This window comes from Schistocerca cancellata, chromosome 2 (assembly GCF_023864275.1).
Source record: "Schistocerca cancellata isolate TAMUIC-IGC-003103 chromosome 2, iqSchCanc2.1, whole genome shotgun sequence".
In the NCBI taxonomy this organism is placed as follows: Eukaryota; Metazoa; Arthropoda; class Insecta; order Orthoptera; family Acrididae; genus Schistocerca; species Schistocerca cancellata.
In genome coordinates, this window is record NC_064627.1 from 646301016 (window position 1) to 646314662 (window position 13647).

Here is a 13647-nt window from a genome sequence, read left to right on the forward strand (position 1 = left end):
TTAGAAACGTTTTCCTTGCCATAGCCAGTCTAGTTTTATATCCTCTCTACTTCGACCACCATCAATTATTTTGCTCCCCAAATAGCAAAACGCATTTACTGCTTGAAGTGTCTTAGTTCCTAATATAGTTCCCTCAGCATCACCTGATTTAATTCGGCTACGTTCATTTATCTTCGTTTTGCTTCTGTTGATGTTCGTCTTATATCCTCATTTTAAGACATAGTCCATTCTGTTCAGCTGCTCTGCGAGGTGCCGGGGCTAGCAGTGTATTTAACACTCAATTCTTCTAGAATCTACATATGTACATGATGCTCTAAGCCTCCCCTATTTTAACTCCAAGTTTTGCTGTTGCACAAGGATAAAAAAAAATACGCGAACTGACTCTAATCAACCCTGCCAGTGGAGTAGAAGAGAGTTTGGCACCTGCAATAATTTAATTTGATAAATAAGTTAAATGAACGAAGGTTTCATTAACATAGTGAGGAATGATGGGGTTGCTCTACCGATTAACAGAATGAAAGTTCTGTCCAAAATAACAATATGATTTATTAAGACTAAACACAAAATAATAAACAAAATCACATGAAACGATACATCAAATTGGCTCAAATTGGATACTCAAACAAACGCTGTGAATGTGAAGTTGTCCCTAAACTAGATTGTGAGGATTATGACGAAGTGGTATGTGCAGCCAATTCCTTGCAACTCAAATCTTAGAGAAAACACATAGCCAACCCAACATTAATTGCTGCTACCCAAGACAGAACAAAGTTAGAAAAAAGACGAACAGGCGCGCTCAGCTGAGCTCTGATTATCACCTAGGAAAATCCCTATCTGCCAGTGCTGCGGACATACATTACCAGATTGTCTTGTTGACTGCCAGGACACGATCTGGCGTACTGGAGCCGTTGGCTGGTTGCTTCGACGTCCTCGACCGAAAGGCGAGAGCCGACTGCCCCTAAGAGCACCCGTACAAAACCACAGTGGCCGTGGTTAAACGTTCCAATCAGCAACTCGAACACCGGCGGAAAATTCCACTCCATTGCCGGAACGCTACCATTCCACCAATGGAAATTCTTGGCGCCAATTTCTGCGCCGATCTTGCTACGTCACGGAGCTATGCCCTGAGCAAGCCAATCACGGTTACTATTTTGCAGAAAGCGCGGGAATTTTCCCGCCACAGCTGCCTGGGTACACAAGTCATTCCCACGCCTCGCTGGTAGCCCACCAGAAAGTGTTTTCGCTAAGTTTCTGCGAAGTAACGGAACCTCTAGCCCAGCCGCTACTTCAGGCCCTGCGGGCGTGCCTCTTGACAATGTCGGCGTCTGGAAAGCATTCACTCGACTCCCTCACACCTGTCGGCTTACCCTTTCAAAGTCAAACAGAGCCCGCCTGTCACTGGACCACCCGGGTGATGAGAGACGCTGCGTGGGAAGTCCGCGTGTGAAGGAATAGCAACTTTCAACCGCATGCAATTAGAGAGGAGAATCGTAAGATAGAAATATGAGAGGGGGCTCATGCCACCTCTCATAGCCCCTACGCCATTTTAGATTGTAATTGGTGAGCGGTTGGCTCACTTAGGAGCAAGTAGTGAGTCAATCGCCCAAGAACAATCTCGCAAACTGGCTGCACATGCCGCACTCTATAAAGAAAATCACTGCAACTGAAAAATGCAGCTCATAGAGGGAGGATTATTTATGATGTAGCCAACTTCACCTTCTTAATATGGAACACTAACACTCACATCACACATCCATACCCAGGGAGCCCCTTCCAAACACCGATTCACACAGACATTCACTCTCTAAATATGGCCCGGACATGTGAGCCAAATATGGAGCAATTTATTCTTTACAATCAGAGTTGGAGTGCTCCGCAATTAAATGCCCAAGATGTTACAACAATTTTAATCATTAAACTAACCTGAACTCACTCACACATGATACTATTTAAGTTAACAATCTCTTTGTGAGCTTTCAGAATCTAATTACAACCTCTGATTCATTCTGTCTCCCTGCAGCAAGAATAACCTTTACAAAATGTTCCCTGAGCTGATGGTCCATTCACAATGACAGTGGTGGTATCTGCTTCAGTTTATGGAGACTTCAGGCACACTGTTTGCATACACACAACAATAAATACAAGATACAAAAAAAAACATGGTGTGGAGAACAATACAGTAATTTGTAATAAGAATTACAATGTAAAACAAACACATACAAGGTATCACATACATTACAAAAACAACACTAGAGAAAGAAATTTAAGAAAAAAAACAAGGTTCATGGGACATTAAGTTGTGCGTGCACATTGCACACTGTTCACGACTGTGCTGAGAATGAGGCACTAAATCACATTGTTAGAAATGTTCGAAGCACTTCACAAATTCATTAGTTTCTCTGAGGGGGTTGGCATGTTGAGTCATATGCATTGATGCACGTGGTTCCATGTCTTGAGCATTGGAGGGGGGCTTTTGGGATGGGGCCACAGTACTGACATCACATAGGGCTAAACGTTGGGTGTTGTTGCTACGTTGTTGCAACAGCAATAGGGAGTGCTGGAGCGTCTGCAATACGCTGTTGAGATTGTAGTCAGACCTACGCATATGATCACGGCAGTATGGTAGGAAGACACAGTGATAGGCCCTCCTCACGTCGATTAATTGTCTCTGAGGTCTACTTGTTGGGATACATCACTAGTCTAGGTCTCTTCTCTCGCTGGACAGTACTTTACGTTTACCAATATTGCAGTTCGACGAGGGATGATGGCACGTGGAGTGACTACACAAGTGTGGGAGGTCATCCATACAGGATCGAACTAGGAGCGACGATTGCTAAAACTGCTCTCTAATAGAGAGGAGAAGTTAGAAATGAGACCATACATTTGTTAGTGTGGCACGATACTGCTTTGTGTATGCAGATCGGCCAATGCTAGTGAGTTGTAAAAACCCAAACATGTGAGTATATAGCGTCCCTTTCTGTCCTGAGGCACATGAGACGCCGGTTATGACACCATGTGTGATCTTCTTCGTGTACTCACGACAACGTGGTCTGCCACTGGGAATCCCTCCAAACGGCTGCCGCATCCGGAGAGCTAGTTGGCTGTCGTGTGTGGGTCGCATGTCAGTGTCAACGGCCAGCCTCACTTTCGCTTGTGGCCCGGCGAGGGCTGTCTGCCGCCTAATCCCTCAGGTATACGGCCCGGTGACTGTCAGCTTGTAGAACCGGATGCTCTCGCGCCCTTCGCGTCAGGTGGCCGAAGACCTTTTGTTTTTACGCTGGCTGGCCTCTGCATTGTCACGATACCCGTCATCTGCACAGTTCTGACAAAAATCTTATGCCTAACTTTTTTTTCCATGACCTTCTATGTTATAATAAATTTACATAATGACACATTGATGGTCTGTCATTTCAGACACTCTTATTTTACTTTTATAACTATTAATCTATGGCTATCATTATAACAAAATAGAGACTGGTCTCATTACTGTACATGGTGTGTGACGCTGCACTGGATGAACAGCTAAATGTGTGGGCCCGCACTAATATTACTATTAATTATATAGATCGACAGTGGACATGCTCAAGAATTAACTACCATTTGCCAACGATCTACATTCTATGTCTTTTAATTAAATTATGTTGTTATGCAGGTCTAAGTTTTACTGTGCTATAAAGAACATGCAACTATGCTACTTTCGCTCGCCAGTCTTCCCTCCATCTCGGGTCTGTGGTTTGGTGACCTGAAAAATAGCATCTCAACAGGCGCGCTCTGCTGAACACTAGTGGTAGAAAACCGCCACACTATTAAGGATCTAGTATTGTAAAAATCCTAAAGTTTAATTTATCCTAGTATATGGTACTCTCTCTATTATTATTATATTTTTTTTCTTTTTACCTTATACAACACTCTTACATCATTCCTGTTCCGCTGAGATGTCTCGCTGCTCGCCGCTATTGAGGACAGTGACGTGCGCGCCGTACGACTTGGCCTCCGAGTTCTCACTGCGCCTCACTGAAACTCCAGAGACTGGGTTAGCCATGGCTATATAAGACAATAAATTTATAGTTGCAACTTCTTTTTTTTATGTTATGCAGTATTCGCGATCAAAGCACACCTTTCCAGAGGCAATGTAATATGACCAAGCCAGGACTGGTTCCTGTTGAGGATTCCATCGCCCACCACACGCCAGCTACACAGTATGTCACGAATATCCAAGTATAAGTCCCTGGTTATTCATCTGTGACAGTCACGAGCAGCACGCTAAATCCCCAACCAGCACATTGGCATGGTAGGCTTTATGCCCGCATTTCTCTCGTCTAGGGCACCATTGGAGTCAAACGCTCACAGGTTCACCCCGACTTGCAAGACAACGATGCTGGCGCAGCTCTGCAAAAACTATACTGCCTATATTCATCCTCGAAATCACGCAATATACCACAATCTTGCAGTGCACTGACGCGTGCCTGCAAGCATTGGTATGAACGTCTCACGAACTGGTTGTTCGTGGTCTCGCGGTAGCGTTCTCGCTTCCCGATCACGGGGTCCCGGGTTCGATTCCCGGCGGGGTCAGGGATTTTCACCTGCCTCGAGATGACTGCGTGTTTGTGTTGTCCTCATCATTTCATCATCATCCAGGAAAGTGGCAAAATTGGACTGAGCAAAGGTTGGGAAATTGTACGGGCGCTGATAACCACGCAGTTGAGCGCCCCACAAACCAAACATCATCATCACAACGAACTGGTTGTGGCCGCTACGGAGCGTATCACGACTTCTCAGAACGCTTCTAAGAGCACGTTCTTGTATGCGCCCGTTTGTGCGACATCTCGTCACTCATCTTTATCCCTTAACATGGGCACCAGATAGGAAAGGACAAAACATTGCTCATGGAAAGGTAGTGCCTCTTATCGCAACGACAGAGGAGACCGCGAACATAGACAAAAAAAGTTAACAGCAGTAAATTCTTATGCGAGAAAACGCAGCGTGCTAATACTTTAACAATCTTAATCTATTAATGCAACGATTATTGTTCCCCGAAAAAAGGTTCATATATTTGCCTATTCTACTATGTACACCACTTAAACTACTATTATTCCACGAACTTCTTTGTGTGAGAGAAGTGGTGGCGTCCTATGGACTAGCGTCAATCCCTTCTTAGACTCCCCCTCCTCTGACGTGCATTAGGATTTGGAGGTCTAATTTCAATCTCCTGGTTCTCCTGTTGTCCTTGATTTCGCTCTCTCCAATTACGGTCGCTTTGCCGTTCGTCATTCCTCCTGTCCCAGATTGCTTGTCTAGATTGACCCTGTTCCCTGACGTTCTGGTTTCCGTGTCTCTGATTTCCATAACCTTGAATAGCGTAACCTTGATTTCCGTAACCCTGGTTTCCTAACTGACCAATGCGATTATGCGATCTGTTGTCGTCTTCCCTTGCTGGCCCGTGGTATTTGTTATTTTGCGCCTTCTTCCTGTCCTTTGCGTCTTGTTTATCGAAGACTACTTCGAGTTCGCGCAGTAGACTCTTGAATGCATCTATGTCAGATCCACACTTCCCGACAAGTGTCTGTTGATACCTAACTGGCAATTTGGAAAAGCAAAATTTAATGATTTCTGCGTTGCTATATGGACTATCTAAAAACTGATTCTTCTTGAGTAAATCATCAAAAAATTTGGTTGCGCTCCTATGCCCGGACACTTCCAGTTCAGGACAAAATATTATTTCCTCTTTAATCCTATCTTGCGTTCCCTTTGACCAGTAGGTCCGCAGGAATGCACCAACAAATTCCTGATAAGTCCGACACGTCGCTGCCACGCCCCGCATCTTTTCCGCGGCTTGGCCTTCGATGTGTCCACACATGAATTCTAATTTGGCATGGGTTGGCCATGACGACGGTAATGAATTTGTAAATTGCATCACCCAGCTCTTCGGATGCATCGACCCCCCATTATCTTTGAATTTCTGGAGTTTTAGTATCGACAGGAAGTGATTGTGATCAAAATTCTGTCAGATCCTCGCACTGGTGTTGTCACTCGTTTCCGATACTTGCACGTCTGCTGAGTGTCCTGATCTATCTTGCTGATAACTGTGATGTGCTACGTCCGTATCACAGTGGAAGTGGCATTCAGAATTCATTCTTCTAAGTGGGCTGCAATTATTGGAGCTATTACTCGCTGTTTCTGCGTGTGCATTGTTCGTTCCGCACGCTGTCACTGGGCTAGAGCACGGCGGGCTTTTCCTCGGAGACACAATCCTGTGTACTCCATCATTGGTATCCGAACGCGCAGTGCTCGTGTGCCCGTTTCGCTCTAGTTTTGCTATCCGACTCTCTACTTCTTTCATTCGTTTCGTGATGTTCGTAACCGCAATATTACCTTGGGTCTTTAAGGCCGCTAGGGATTTGGAGTGGACTTGTGTCGCACGTCGCAAGCGCCCTGCGAGTTGAGAAGTTACTCTTGCGATTTTCATTGCCCCTGTTGCTGCAGTTTTGGCTAGGCCTGCTACTTTTTGTGCTACCATTGACATTTGCTTTGCTTCTCCACATTCTTTCTTTATTGTTAATAATTCCCCACGAATTTCCCCTATATGCGAAATTATTGCCTCTGTGTCCTTCTTACGCTGTTCGTCAGCTTCTTCTTTCTCCTTCTTACGTTGTTTCTCAGCTTCTTCCTTCTCTTTCTTACGTTGTTTCTCCTCTTCTTCCTTCTCCCTCTTACGCTGTTCGTCAGCTTCTTCCTTCTCCTTCTTACGTTGTTCGTCAGCTTCTTCTTTCATTGACCGTAGGAAGCTCAGTATTGGGTTTATGTCATCTTTTTGATCCTCTTCAAACGTGGGAGATGTAACTCTGGACACTTGGGCGCTAGAGCTCTGACGTGGCCGAGCTAGCCCCTGTCTGCTCTCGTTCGTTTGATTATAAAGTTCTGCTACCGCCTCGACCTGTGTGCCTGTCTCTGTTTCATCCTCTACCTCACTATTATAATCACGGCCGCAACGCTGCTCTAAGATCGCGTCCAAATCACCTTCCTCATCAATGACCTGGCGTCCTGTCCTGCTGAAAATGTGCCCATCTCATCTCCGAACCTATCCCCGTCAGTAACGTGCCCCTTATCCATTATGGTATTCACTTTTGTTTTAGCTTCGCTCGATAATAGTCGTGCCTTCCTTCTCGTGATCACTCATGAAAAACAAATTTATCTAAAGATGCACAATAAAAATAGTCTACTCCCAATATTTTACACATAAACATAAAATTTCAAAAACGTCGTTCCAACGCTATAATTACATGCACGATTTGTTGTGGTACAGAAACCGCACACAAACCTGACAAAGTGTGATGTGGTACAGACACAACATAAAAGAAACACAAAAAAGCAATGAACAAACAAAAATATATATACACTGAAAACAAAAACTGTAATCATGCGCCGCTAATAAAAAACTAATCACGGAACTATAAGAAAAAGAACTTGGGTACTAATAATAAAAATAGTAGAGAAAAAAAATTGAATGTTCCTACTAAGAATACTGTTTGTTAATCAGTGATTCACAGGAAAGATCCGAGACTAAGGGTTGCCATTTTATGCGAGGTACCGGGGCTAGCAGTGTATTTAACACTCAATTCTTCTAGAATCTACATATGTACATGATGCTCTAAGCCCCCCCTATTCTAACTCCAAGTTTTGCTGTTGCACAAGGATAAAAAAAAAATACGCGAACTGACTCTAATCAACCCTGCCAGTGGAGTAGAAGAGAGTTTGGCACCTGCAATAATTTAATTTGATAAATAAGTTAAATGAACGAAGGTTTCATTAACATAGTGAGGAATGATGGGGTTGCTCTACCGATTAACAGAATGAAAGTTCTGTCCAAAATAACAATATGATTTATTAAGACTAAACACAAAATAATAAACAAAATCACATGAAACGATACATCAAATTGGCTCAAATTGGATACTCAAACAAACGCTGTGAATGTGAAGTTGTCCCTAAACTAGATTGTGAGGATTATGACGAAGTGGTATGTGCAGCCAATTCCTTGCAACTCAAATCTTAGAGAAAACACATAGCCAACCCAACATTAATTGCTGCTACCCAAGACAGAACAAAGTTAGAAAAAAGACGAACAGGCGCGCTCAGCTGAGCTCTGATTATCACCTAGGAAAATCCCTATCTGCCAGTGCTGCGGACATACATTACCAGACTGTCTTGTTGACTGCCAGGACACGATCTGGCGTACTGGAGCCGTTGGCTGGTTGCTTCGACGTCCTCGACCGAAAGGCGAGAGCTGACTGCCCCTAAGAGCACCCATACAAAACCGAACACAGAACATTCCCGCCCCCATGACAGTGGCCGTGGTTAAACGTTCCAATCAGCAACTCGAACACCGGCGGAAAATTCCACTCCATTGCCGGAACGCTACCATTCCACCAATGGAAATTCTTGGCGCCAATTTCTGCGCCGATCTTGCTACGTCACGGAGCTATGCCCTGAGCAAGCCAATCACGGTTACTATTTTGCAGAAAGCGCGGGAATTTTCCCGCCACAGCTGCCTGGGTACACAAGTCATTCCCACGCCTCGCTGGTAGCCCGCCAGAAAGTGTTTTCGCTAAGTTTCTGCGAAGTAACGGAACCTCTAGCCCAGCCACTACTTCAGGCCCTGCGGGCGTGCCTCTTGACAACGTCGGCATCTGGAAAGCATTCACTCGACTCCCTCACACTTGTCGGCTTACCCTTTCAAAGTCAAACAGAGCCCACCTGTCACTGGACCACCCAGGTGACGAGAGACGCTGCGTGGGAAATCCGCGTGTGAAGGAATAGCAACTTTCCACCGCATGCAATTAGAGAGGAGAATCGTAAGATAGAAATATGAGAAGGGGCTCATGCCACCTCTCAGCTCTTCCAGGTCCTTTGCGGTCTCTAACAGAACCACAATGTCGTCAGCAGACCTTAAAGTTTTTATTTCTTTTCCATGGATTTTAATTCCTATTCCGACTTTCTCTTTTGTTTCCTTTACTGCTTGAATAACATCGGGGATAGGCTATAACCATGTCTCACTCCCTTCTCAACCACTGCTTCCCTCTCATTCCCGTCGACACTTATAACTGCCATGCAGTTTCTGTACAAATTGTAAACAGATTTTCGCTCCCTGTATTTTGCACCTGCCACCTTCAGAATTTGAAAGAGCGTATTCCAGTCAACATAAGTCAACAAATGCGAGAAACGTAGGTTTTCCTTTCCTTTACCTACCTTCCAAGATAAGTCGTTGGGTCAGTATTTCCTTGGGTGTTCCAACATTTCTACGGAATCCTAACACGTCGTAGGGTCAGTATTTCCTCGGGTGTTCCAACATTTCTACGGAATCCTAACTGACTTTCTCTGAGGTCGGCTTCTACCAGTTCTTCCATTCGTCTGTAAAGAATTCATGTTAGCATTTTGCGACCGTATCTTATTAAACTGATAGTGCTGTCATTTTCAGACCTGTCAACACCTGCTTTCTTTGGGACTGGAGTTGTTATATTCTTCTTGAAGTCTGAGGGTATTTCGGCTGTCTCATACATCTTGCTTACCAGATGTAAGAATTTCGTGGAGGCTGGCTCTCCGAAGGCTCTCAGTAGTTCTAATGGAATGTTGTCTCCTCCCGGGGCCATGTTTCGACTTAGGTCTTTCAGTACTCTGTCGAATTCTTCACACAGTTTCATATCTCCCATTTCATCATCATCTTCATCCTCTTTCATTTCCATAATATTGCCGTCAAGTACATCTCCCTTGTGTAAATCCTCTTATATTGCTTCCACCTTTCTGCTTTCCGTTTTTTTGCTTAGGACTGGTTATTCATCTTAGCTCTTGATATTCATACAGGTGTTTCTCTTTTCTGCAAAAGACTCTCTAATTTTCCTGCAGGCAGTATTTGTCTTATCGCTAGTGATATATGCTTCTACATCTTTATATAAGCTTCTACAGGTTTGCACGTAGCCGTACAGTACGTAACATGCGCTCGCCAGCCGACCTATCTTGGAATGCTGACAATTTGCTTGGTCACTAGACGAGCGTCTGGCCGTAGTGTCCCACAGGGAAGAAAGCTACTGGCCGCCGTACGCAGCGCGCCGTATAACTAGCGTGGCCTCGGCCGTGAATATGTCTCTTTTCTTAGCTTACCATGGAGCCTTTCGATACAGCCGTAATTAGCTGGTGTTAAGATGTCAGACACAGTGGGTACGCGTAGTGTGCGCGTTTTATAATCAGTCTTTTGTTAATAAACTGTTTAAACTTACTTCTAGGTGTTCGCGTATTCTGTACCTCAAGGACCCACTGCTTACGAATTCTGAGAAATATTTCGTGTAATTATCATCCGGGGGTTACAACACTAACAACCCTCCTATACTTACATTTATCTTCTAGCCATCCCTGTTCAGCCATTTTCCATTTCCTGTTGATCTCATTTTTGAGACGTTTGTATTCCTCTTCGCCCGCTTCATGTACTGCATTCTTCTATTTTCTCCTTTCACCAGTTAAATTCAGTATCTCTTTTGTTACCCAAGGATTTCTACTAGCCTTCCTCTTTTTACCCGCTTGTTTCTTGCTGCCTTCACTATTTCATTATAAGAATTCTAATTTTTTCGGTAAGTACGTCGCATCTTTTCTAAGAATTCCTATAAAAGTTCACCAAGTGTTTCTGTTACGCTTTCGAGTGTGGCATACCAACCTGTTTCGATCCTAAAATTGTATCTCTGAATTCGTTCCATGTCTGTTGCCATACCTTCTTGATAAGGACTCCAAAGTATCACTGTAGCAATACTCTGAAATTCTTCGCATTACAGTCCGGTTCGTGACTTCGTTTATAGATGCATTTAATCTTCATGGAAACCTTCCGACAAGGTTGTGTCTTGCATTTGGCTTTCTGAATACTAATTTTATGTGATGGTCCTGTTCCATGTCACTTCTTAGGCACGGTTCCCACTGAGCCGATGTGATACGCGATGCGACTCACGAAAGGACATAGAAACAACCCGCATTGGTGGAGCTCGTAATAATTTAGTTGAAGCGACTTAATTGGTTCACACCACCTATACGATTTTGTGTCGTATCGTTGGTGCAACACGGAATATGGTTGCTCCACATAATAGTATTGTACGATACATGGGAGAGTGAAATTTTTCAAGTCATCTAATGTGCTTCGAGACAATATTTCACGGACATGATGTAAAGCATCATCCGTCTCTGTACTTATTTTCCCAGTAAAACTTTTACTTTTGGCGTAACAGAGTGAGGTAGCGCAGTGGTTAGCACACTGGACTCGCATGCGGGAGGACGGCGGTTCAATCCCGCGTCCAGCCATCCTGATTTAGGTTTTCCACGATTTCCCTAAATCGCTCCAGGCAAATGCCGGGACGGTTCCTTTGACAGGGCACGGCCGACTTCTTTCCCTAATCCGATGAGACCGATGACTTCCCAGTTACTGTGATACTTCGAAATTAAGTAAAACAGAGTGCATGTTTTCAAGAGAAATGTAGTCTCTGGCCAGTTTACGATTGATGTCTTATAGGATTGCTGTGTACCAAATGTAGCTAACACACTGAAAATGGTTTTAATGCCGGAAGGACAACCATGCCTCTTTTTAGTCTCAAGTCAATGCGTGATACATAGGGTAAACAAAAAGAAAGTATAGAACTTGCAACTGACTATACAAATCGTACGCTTTGAAATCACAGTGAGCCCAATTGGTACAAAACTCTCGCCGTGTGGGTAACCATGAAGGGCAACAAATTGGGTAGTAGAATATCTTAGACATACCGCTGTGCTTTAAGGGTGCCGTAGATGACAACCAAAGGGGTCCTGCAATGAAAAGAAAAGGCACCCGAGACCATCACTCCCGGCTGTTGGGCCGTACGGCGGGCGACAGTCAGGTTGGTATAGCACCGCTGTCCAGGGCATCTCCAGATACGTCTTTGACCTGGAATCTCATTGACTGGGATAAGATTGTCTTCAGTGATGAGCCCTGCTTCGAACTGAGCCCCAATGTCCAGCGAAGAAGCGCCTGGAGACGCCACAAGCAGCGCTGGGATACCAATTTGACTGTCGCTCGCCATACGTCCCGACAACATGGAGTGGTGGTCTGTGGTGCTATTTCTTTTCATAGTAGGATCCCTTTTGTTGTCATCGGCAGCACACTTAAAGCCCAGCGGTACATCGACCGTACTCTACACCCCGTTTTGTTGCCCTTCGTGGCAAACCTTCCTAGGCTTACATTTCAGCAAGATAACGTCCGCCCGCACACGGCGAGAGTTTCTACTGCTTGTCTTCGTGCTTGCCAAACCCTACCTTGACCAGCAAGGTCGCCGGATCTCTTCTCAGTTGACTACGATTGGACAAGGCCCCTACATCCAGCTCGGGATTTTGTCATAACTTGGCACGATATCGCTCAGTAGAACATCCAGTAGCTCTGTCGATCAACGACAAGTCGAGTAACTGCTTGCATAAGAGCCAGAGGTGGACCTACGCGTTATTGACCTGCTCAGTTCGTCAAGCTCATTCTCTGGAATAAATCATCCAATTTTCTGAAATTGTAGCCTAACCTTTTGTTTGTCTGTAGATGTACATCACTTCCACCGATTTCCGTCCCATTCGAATAATTATTTTGTGGTGCCCTGATTCTTTTTTTGTTTTTTGTTTTGAGAGTATTTGTTACCTCTGTCTACTTACATGATGTGATGTGCGTAAGATGTTCACCATTAATCTAGTAATTGGATAGCAATGCGTTGTTTCTCTTTGTTATTGGCATTATTTTACACGTTACACATTTAAAAAGAGTTTCCATTCATTACACCAAGTAAAAATTTCGTCCAAGTCCTTCTGCACTGCCTCACGATTGTCTAATAACAATACTTTCATATAGACAACAGTATCACTAGCGAAAAATTTTATAGTGGTGGTTCTTTTCCTGTTTCGTACATCGTTTATGTATAATGAGAACATCAGAGGACCTGTTACTTGCGAGGCTTAAACAAAGTACACAAACTAAGTACACGTGACTGGCACCGGCAGCTGTAGTCTTACAGCCAACTAGTCACCACAAGCAGGAAATCCGAATACACATGGCACAAACAAATCCCCAACGACTCCACACAACGGCCAATTTTATAATCAAATTGACCTGGCAGAGGACAACTTGGTATGTTGCAGGTACGCTGACGCTGCAGCTGTCCCAGGAGATCTCGCTGGAGCCCACCACAACGGTAACCCCTCTCTATTAACACTTACTAACAACCAACCATGAACAGACGCTACTACCACAGATCCACGAGTAGTCCTACTACCAGCAGCACGACACTCGCTGTGGCACTTTCTCTCCCCATCTGCCCTTAAGACCGCCACCCTTCCATCGCTTTCCGTCTACTACCTCTTCAATGGGACCATTCCAGTGGATGATTGCTTCCAGATGTACGGACATGACAGACCCGCATCCTTTGACCCCTCGATTCTAACACTAACGATTTCACAGATGCCACAGCAGAACGGTCTGTGTTGGTCACCATGCCAGTGTGGGCGTGGAAGGGCTAATGTCGCTGCGTCTTTAATGTAAAAACGAAAACAACGATCGGCGTCTTGTTGTCTGACTAATTTGAGTTGTTTTTCAATACCGAGTGTACA

At 44.5% G+C, this 13647-nt stretch overlaps 1 protein-coding gene across 4 annotated transcripts in view; it reads left to right on the top strand.

Moving 5' to 3' along the window:
- The window catches only part of LOC126162316 (uncharacterized), a 716875-nt gene that overhangs the window by 20537 nt on the left and 682691 nt on the right, over window positions 1-13647 (top strand). For 2 of the 4 annotated variants that reach the window (XR_007535055.1, XR_007535054.1), the window contains exon 2: window positions 13180-13232. The exons of the other annotated variants lie outside the window; for them this stretch is intronic. The gene's annotated coding sequence lies outside the window, so the exon portion shown is untranslated. The remainder of the gene's footprint in view (window positions 1-13179; window positions 13233-13647) is intronic. 4 annotated transcript variants of the gene reach the window in all.